At 43.5% G+C, this 9,175-nt stretch overlaps 1 protein-coding gene across 7 annotated transcripts in view; it reads right to left on the bottom strand.

Annotated features, from left to right (window-relative positions):
* Map2 (microtubule associated protein 2) overlaps nucleotides 1-7,581 on the bottom strand; it is a 252,376-nt gene extending 244,795 nt beyond the window's left edge. For 4 of the 7 annotated variants that reach the window (XM_029538732.1, XM_029538734.1, XM_029538735.1 and 1 more), the window contains exon 1: nucleotides 7,404-7,581. The gene's annotated coding sequence lies outside the window, so the exon portion shown is untranslated. The remainder of the gene's footprint in view (nucleotides 1-7,403) is intronic. The other 3 variants (XM_029538736.1, XM_021198956.2, XM_029538740.1) reach the window with 3 other exon arrangements.
* Nucleotides 7,582-9,175: the final 1,594 nt, after the last annotated feature.

The raw sequence follows: 9,175 nt of genomic DNA, 5'->3' as shown, positions 1-9,175 counted from the left end.
AAAAAAAAAAAAACAAAAGTAGGTTTCAAAGTATTAGTATTTTCATCCTGCTCAAGAGAATACAAAGAAAACAACTAAGTTACTATGTTTTAGAGATAAGATAGACAAATTTAGTAGGAAAACTTCAAAACTGATAAGATACACAAAGCTAGTAGTAAAAGTTCAAAGCTGGACATTACAGAATTGCTTTTGTGCTCCTCACAATGAAGCTGTAGCATTCTTTTCAATCCAATGTCAGAACCTTTCTCCTACCAATCCATTAAAGCATATCAGTGCTACAGCATTTACAGTGAATTTACGGTGGGCCCATTTACAGTAAGAAAATAAATGGTTACAGTTGTTGTGGCAATACAGTGTCCTAACTATCTTCAGGTATAAGAATGAAATGCAAAGGCTTTATGCTGACACAATGTATTCTGTCTCCACAAACCAATATGTATGCTTACTCACAAGCCTTCTTTAAACTTAAAAGCTCTATACAGTTACCGGATGAAAGGTAGTTGTGGATATTCAAACATTGTGCTTCATGGTAATTTTCAGGTAGATTCTAGATTAGCTACAAATAAATGTTATCTAGATAAATGAAATTAGAAATATTTTAATTAATTTAAACTTAGTTTAGCATGTATTGATTGATCCAGTGTATTTAGTGTATATCAGTGAGTTCATCTAACCCATCTAATGAAAAGAACAGACTGCCACTAGCCACTGTTCAAGTTGACTTTAAAACAAAAGGCAGCAACAAGGAAAACGGAACCATTACACTTTGTGTCAGGTGAATCAAATAATTTTTAAAAAACATTTGGTCATCCAAACTTTTCACTTTGAAGAACTGATTCATCTAAATGTACCACTGTAGACTGAAAAATATTTTTTAGATAATTTAAAGAAATGTGATGAAGCCTGGTGGTGGTGGCATAAGCCTTTAATCTCAGCACTCTGGAGGCACAGGGGCACAGGTAAGTGTATCTCTGTTGGTTTGAGGCCAGTCTTGTCTACTGAGTGAGTTTTAGGACATCCAGAGCTACGCAGAGAAACCCTGTATCAGGAAGAGAGAAAGAGGGGGGGGGGGAAGGAAAGAAAGAAAGAAAGAAAGAAAGAAAGAAAGAAAGAAAGAAAGAAAGAAAGAAAGAAAGAAAAGAAAAGAAAAGAAAGAAAAGAAAGAAAAGAATGAAGGAAAGAAAGAAGAAGAAAGAACAAAGATGAAGAGAAAATAATTGCCATGAGTAACTATCAATTAAATAACATACCTAAGGGCTACAGGGTTGTTCAGTTTGTAATGTGTTTGCTGTCTAAATATGAGGATCAGAATTTGGCTCTCCAGGACCCAAAAGAATCCAAGTGCAGAGACACTTGGGGTGAAGAGTTGAGAGAAGTGGATCCAGTGAGCTCATGGTCCAGTGAGCAAGACTGTCTGTCCCTTTCCCACATCAGACAGAGAGCAGTCCCTAGTATTATTCTGTGACTGCATACATTGCCCTAGTGCAAGTAACAATCAATGGGGACACACAAAGCAGCAACTTGTCTTTCTGATTTGGAATGTCTTACTGAGGTAGGATGCTTCATGAGGAACACTAGAGACAAGTAAAAGACTATGCCTAGGAGATACAAAAAGTATGTTCAAAGATAGGACCAAAATGGAGATAGAGTCTTACGGAGGAGGAATCCAATTAAAGCTGCACGTTAAAAGAGAAATAGAAACATAATAGTAAATAATGTTTATCCAAAACAGCAGCTGTATTTTCACTTTCAAATGATCAGTGATGTTTTTGTCTGTTCTCTTAAAAGTGGATATTAGCCATAAAGTACAGGCCAACCATGCTAGAGTCAACAGACCCAAAGAAGGGGAAACAAAATAGATATTGGAGATTGATGGAAAGAGGGAAGTGGGTGGGAGAGGGGATGGGGACAGGAGCGAAGTGGCAAGGACGATCAGATGTAGGGAGAGAGAGGGAAGATCAGCATGGGAGGGACTTCTCTTGGGCTGCCAGAGACCTGGGATGGGTGGCGCCTCAGTGGGTATATGCAGGCAATTCTAGCTGAGACTCCTAGCAGAGGGAGATATGGATCCAGAAGTTACCACTTCTGCTAGCCAGACAGAACTCCCAGTGTTGGGATAAGGACAATAATCCATCACCAAAACCTTCAATAAAAATGTGTCTTGCCTACAAGTGCAAGGACAAAGATAGGGCAGAGATAGAGGGCATGGCCAATCAATGACTGCCTAAAACTGATACCTATCCCATGGGCAAAAACCATTCCCTGACACTATTAGTGATACTCCATTATGCTTTCGGACAGGAGCCTCACATAACTGTCCTCTAAGAGGCTCCACCGTGCAGCCAATGGAAAAAAAGATGCAAAGCCCCACAGCATTAGATAGAGCTCAGGGAGTCTTATAGAAGAGCTGGGAGAATGACTGAGGGACCCAAAGAGGACAAGGACTCCACAGAAGACCAACAGAGTAAACTAACCTTAACCCTTGGGTGTTCCCTGAGCCTGAACCAACAACCAAAGAGCCAGCATGGGGTGGACCTAGGCCCATTTCACATATATAGCACATGTAGGATATGAGCATCTTGGTTTTCATGCAAGTCCCCCAACAACTGGAAGAGAGGCTGTCCCTGAGTCTGTTGCCTGTCTGTGGATCCAAATGAGAATAGATGGAGAGACCCATAGCCAGACATTACGGGGGGGGGGGGCGGAGAGGGAGAGAGACAGACTAAATGTGAGGTCTACATCAAATCCCTACACTAAGAGCACATGGAATTCTAGGGAAGAAGACGAAGAAAGAGTGTAAGAGCCAGAAGGGATGGCAGACACAAGGATTATGAGGCCTTCTGAATCAACTAAACAAGGCTCCTAGGAACACACAGAGAACAAAGCAGCTATCACAGGACCTAGACAGTTCTGCACCAGGTCCCCTTTATATACGTTATAGCTATTAGCTTAATGGGACTCCTGACTGTGAGACCAAGAGGTCTCTGACTCTTGAGCCTGCTCTTGGGACTCTTCTTCTTCTGTTGGGTGGCCATGGTCAACTCTTATGTGAAACTCTGATGTGATAGTTTTGCTTTATCTTATTATATTTTAGTTTTTCATGTTTATTTGTTATCTCTTAGAAGTCTGTTCTTTCCAATGAGTTAAAAAGAAAAAAAAAAAATGGGGAGGACCCAGAGTGGAGGGAAGATGGAAAGTAGGAGAGGGAGGGCAAACTATAATTAGGATATATTTTCAATAAAAGAAAAATGTGAAAAAATAACAAATGAATTTAGCTAGGTACCACAGAACACTCCTGTGCTCCAGCTTTGCAAGACCCTGAGGAAGGAGAATAGACCTCAAAGTAAGTCTGAGCTCCCATTGGGAATTCCAGGCTATTTTTGCTACTTCAGGATACATGGAGACACACTGTCTCAAAGTAAATAAATAAACTAAAGGTTAGGTTGTCCTGAAAATCTTAGTCTCAAAAATCAGACAGACAATAGATGATAGATAGATAGATAGATAGATAGATAGATAGATAGATAGATAGATAGATAGATAAGAAATGTGTCCTTTATGTTACTAACATGTTGTAACAACCACAAAAAAAATATTTTTAAAACCTCCCCTGTGTACAATATAAACTTAACAATGCACTGAAAGAGATTCTGTTCATCTGTTCCAATTGCCAAACAACTCCCCTAAAAGATGTAAATAAAACATATCACAGCTGAACATGTTAGCACAAATAGGAAAGTTCATCTCTTGGAGAGGAATGATCAAAGTTCAAAGTTCAAAGGTTAGATTCAAAATGTTTCCCATAAAGTCAACTGATTGTGCTCACATTGTTTTAAACTTTTTAATTCGGTACAGACCTGCTTTCAATAAGTATCCCATAAAGTACCCACAGCCTTGAGCTCAATGTCATGATGTGGGAGGAGAGGGGACACAGCATTGCACTAAGGTAGAAAAGCAAAACAGATTTCTTCCACCTCCACCCACATCCACAAGATCTCTGCACCCTCACAGGGACAAACACTTGGCGCCTGAGAATTCCTTGTATTTCTCCTCCCCTCTAAGCTACCACCCACCAGAACTTTCCCACAGACCCTCTCCTTTGGTTTCAGCCCTTTATAGATCCCATCTTCCTTAGCAGTCCCATATTTGCTTTTGGTGCTTGCAAGAGCTCCCTGGTCCTCATCATTCTCTGAGAATATCAGAAACTGGTAATAACTAAGACAGCTCAGATAACAACATAAGAATGCCAAAGCTTATTAACATCTCCAGTCAACAAATATTCCAAAATGCCTCCTTTTAATTAGTGATTTACCTAAGTCCTAGCATTAAGGGTTAATACTGATCGGAGAGTGTTTTCTTTATCTCTGGTTATTTTAGTCAGTTGAGCATTGACAAGTATTTAACAGTAAGAGTCACCCTAAGCTCCTCCCTCCCCTCTCCCCAACATAGAAGTCAGTTTCCTATGCTCTGCCTCACAGGGACAGTAATGAATCACAGAGGGGTATATCTGATGTCATTTCTACATCTAAGCAAATGTAATACCTACTTGATTTTAAATGCCAAAGTGCAACAATGTAATCTTTTCTGCCATCTAACAGCCAGTAAAATTCAACAAATATATGTGTGTCCTAAGGAAATGTATAAAATTTATAAAAAATAAAAATAAAAAAACCTACCAAACAAGCAATTGTTTTTCTTTCTTCAGTCTGACATTTAGAAAATGTGTAAAGAGGTTTAAAACAGGGGATGCAGGGGGAGGGGGTGAAATTGTTCCTTCAGGCCTAGAACATTCTGTGCCAAGTCTCATTTCTGGCTGTGTGTTTCTGGCCAAATCCAAGACCCCCGAAAAGAAATACATAAGGAGAAAACTATGCCTTTAACCTTAGCAGAGCAGTGTTGGCAGAGGTCACTGTGGGAAGAGTGGGACTGCTGGCCTGGGATAGGCCGGCATGCTGCTGGAGTTCTGTTTCCATTGAGAGGATGTCAGCTCCCTCAATGAGACTGCATCACCTACTGGCATGAGGTCATGGCTGTGCCAGTTTCACTGGGTCAAGCACATTCTTTCTCCCTCCTCCCTGTGAAGGTGCTGTAAACAAGTCAGAGAGAAAGAGAGAGAGAAAACATGCTGCTGTGCAGTGAGCACACCCTAAATTCAAAATGCCTGCACACTCTGGCTCCTCCTGTGGTAGTCTAGACAAAAGTAGGGGCAGGAAACAGGACGAGAACAGCCAGCAAGAAAGGGCTTGCTTGGTTAGAGGGGAGGAGAGGAGTTAAGACAGGAGAGACACAAAGAATATACAAATTAATATCACTAAAATATTAAGGTCTTTTTAAAAGGGAACTAAATTTATAAATTGCCATGATGCCTTGTTGTATCCCAAACAATTTCCCACCTATGAGGTTTAAAAAAACTTTGAAAATGAAATAAATGTTTCAGCAAATCGAGAAATATGAAAGAATAAAATTAAGCAACCCACAGATAAACAGCATGTATCAAATAAGAAATCAGTGGTCTGATAACATCAAAATCATGAATGCAGATCTTAAGCTGAGAGAATGAGACAAAAACCTCAAGGAGATTAATGCTACGACATATACACATAGACATGGGCACAAGTACAATGAAAGAAAAACAGGACTTTCACCTCATATCGATGGGGAGGTCCTGTGTGCACGGGGTGGGGGGAGATGACTAAAACTGATTTGCAAATCCATAAGGTTTCCTACAACATAGGCCCTGTCGAAGTAATGCTCTTGTCACCTAGACTGTAATCTTCCTTGTGGGCATAAAATCAAAAGCATTTTAAAGGGCTTTTGTTTGTTCCATCTATTTTGACTGCCAAAAATATCATACCTCATACCGGCCCACAGTAAAATGACAGGGTGACAGTGTTCTGCTTTTTCACGGGGCTGTTACCTGCTGCTCACACATAGGGACCTTTTGAATAATGTGGTTCACATAAAAGGCTTTGTTCTCCATTGCCTCACTGTGGGTATGCGCCTGCCTCCACTTCGGTTTCCAGTCATGTCCTCCCACAGACCATTTAAACAAAATTCTGTCTGATTTTTAATATTTAAGCTGGTTCCTTACTAATATTCATTTAATTTTTCTGTCACACCTGGAACTCTGCACTGCCCAAGGATAGTTTTGTTGACGTTATTTGTTGTTATTTTGCCACATGCATTTCATTTATAGCATATCCTCAAGCCCCAGAAAACAAATCTTAAAAGACATGCCTTTTAGCTGTCCACTCCATTTTGCAGTATCCATTTTGCATATTTGTAGGGTTTATGTGCATGTGTGTGTGTGTGTGTGTGTGTGTGTGTGTGTGTGTGTGTCTGTGTGTGTCTGCATCTTGACAAAAGCTTCACACCCAGTTTCAAAAGGTGTCTGGATGCCTTACACTCAGAGCTTACAAGAGAGGGCAAACAGTAACCATCACAAGTCAGCTTGTTGCTAACCAAACCTTTTTGCCGATGCCAGAAGAAACAAACAAACAAACAAACAAAAACCCACACCAATTTCCAGCTTTCAAGAATGGTGCTTTCTGACTCTAGTGCTCACTCTCCCCTCCCCCTCCTTACACACCCAAACACACACCTCCCCACTCGGGCTCCTAGGCATGCTCTGCCTTTAGATTTCCACCCTAGAACAAAGGCGAGGATGGGGAAGGCAGTCATTCGTTCAGTCCCCCACTCCCAAAGAAAGGCTTTAGAACTGAGAAGTGAATAGAAGAGCAGATGCAGCTGGGTACCCACCCCTCTCATTTGGGAAGAAAGGACTGCATAGAAACCCAAGCTGTCAGGCTTGTATCTTGGAGCCCCGCCCTCTACAACCAAAGAACAGTTTTTCATTTTCCCAAAATTACCAATGTATACCAGTTCTCCTCTTCCTGTTGTCTCTGGAGAAATAATTTAAAATTGGCTTGGCTCCCCTCACCTCTTTCCTCACTGTGCAGAGCGTTGTGTCTGTGAGCACACAGAGGCAGGCACACACAACAAACTAGTAAAATAAAAATAAATCCTCTATCTTTAATTCTCTTCCCTAGGATCTCTGTATAATTTCTTATCCTTCTTTCTATAGCTCGGGCAATATTAACTCTCAAAACATACACTCTAACCTGAACCGAAGTTTCCAGTGGTTTTAAAGTGGTACCTAACAAAGTCACTGGCTCATCTTCAAATCTAGAGCTTAAGTACCTAGCCGGGTCTCTTGCCCTGGAGTGACATCTGGAGAGGTCAGGCCTGGACAGCGCCAACCTGCGCGGACTCCCTCCCGTGGCACAGGGGACCGGTCCAGCAGAGACCAGCTGGTCCGGTTCCTACTCTCCGGGCTGGCGGCTCCTCTCTGGCAGAGGCGCTGGAGGAAGGACCAGGCTGAGCTAGGCGGGACAATGTCTTACCTGGGCGCGGAAAGTGGACGCACCCGCGGTCACAGCTCACTCGCAGAGCTAGAGCTCCTCCGTGGGAGGAGCTGGGGAGACCGGGCGATCGAAGAAACGAGGGAAAGAAGGAGAGGAAAGAGAAAGAGGCCGAAGGGAAGCGGAGGTAGAGAGGATGCTGCCGCTGCCGCCGCCTCCACCGCCGAGAGCCCGCGCAGCCCGAGCGCCGCCCCGTGCGCGCCCCAGCCAGGCTCCGCGGCCGCCCCGCCCCGGCTGTTCCCGCCCCGTGCGCGCCCCAGTCCGGCTCCGCCACGGTCCGCGCTGAGCTGCCACCGCCGCAGTGTAGGGGAGGGGGAGGGCCGGCGCCGCCTCCTGCCGCAGCCAGCAGCCCGCCCCGCGGGGACAGCCAGCCTTGGAGCCCCAGAGAGCCCCGCCCAGCCAAGGCCAAGGGCGGCGAGGGCAGCGGGGACATGACTCCTTCCTTCCCAGGGGTGGCCTGCTCTGCAGAACTGTCCCTCAGGGCTCACAAAGTGAGCAACAGAGACAAGCCGGCCTCCTTAAGGACGACCTTGGGAAGTCCGGGACAGTCGTTTCAGTCAGTCATTGGGAGGGTCGCCTGTCTTAGACACCTCTCTTTCCCTTCTTTGTATCACAGCTGAAGCCTGTTCAATGACCACTTGATAGAAAAAAGCTCACTGATCTTGCTTCTGAAAACCCAACAACAGGTGCATCTAGAAAACTCCCAAAAGAAGTTGAGATAGAGAACAACCCCTGTTGGTACTGGACATTGGAGGGATAAAGGTGTGGAGAATTCTAGACCTAGTTCTATCAGTAATCCGAAGCACATATTGATTCAACTAATTCTGGAGACCTACTATGTGCCAGCCATTGTTCAAGACTTTGTGGAAACATGAAATTTAAATGTTCCCCTTCCAGTCCATCTGTGGTATGGTAATAGCATCAAACAAGGGTGAAAACTATAAGTAACACTTTTGTCAAACTCTGAAAGACTCGTGGATTCTCAGGGAAAATGTTGACCTTCAGATAATAACGTTGAAATAAAAGTCATATCCAGCAGTTGGAGAGACAACTCAGTAGTTAAGGGCACATACTGCTTGACCTTCCTGGGCTAGCTTCCCAGCACCCACATCAGGCAGCTCAAAACTGCCAGTAAGTGCAGCTACAGGGGGCTCTCATGTGGGCATTTGAATACATACACACACTTGTAAAAAAATTAAATTTTTTCAAAAGCATCTCCTAGATACCTTTGGAAAGGAAATGTCCAAGAAAGCAGCAGGGTACATGGAGGTTAGAATGAATTCATCCATTTCTATCAGGTACCAAGAGATCATATTTTAAAAATCACCCCCAACATCGAGGAGATGAAATTTCTGATGAAATTGTAGTGGTTAATTTGCTTTTGGCTCATAATAAACCAAAGAATGTTACAGTTGATTTCTTGGGCACTTTGGTCTAATTTCCTCAACCTACAGATGGAAAAGTGACGCATTTACAGGAGACAGCAACCCTTAGAAGTCATTACACAGCGAGGCGTGAAAACATAATCTTCATAGTCACACCCTAGGCTCTGAGCAGTGTCTCTCTCCACCCAGCTTCATCTGGTGTCCCTGGGACGCATGTAAGGAGGTTGGAAATACCAGTGCACACCCAGTAGTAGGAAGCATGGTGGAGGCGGAGCACTCAGAGGTGGCCTAAGGGAGAGGGTCAGCCTCTAGGAACTGAGAGAGACAGTATGAGGGTGGGAGGAAGGAATAGGAGCCCTGTTGCATCCC

Source organism: Mus pahari, chromosome 5 (genome assembly GCF_900095145.1).
Source record: "Mus pahari chromosome 5, PAHARI_EIJ_v1.1, whole genome shotgun sequence".
NCBI classification, from domain to species: domain Eukaryota; kingdom Metazoa; phylum Chordata; class Mammalia; order Rodentia; family Muridae; genus Mus; species Mus pahari.
This window is presented reverse-complemented; position numbering and strand designations above follow the sequence as displayed.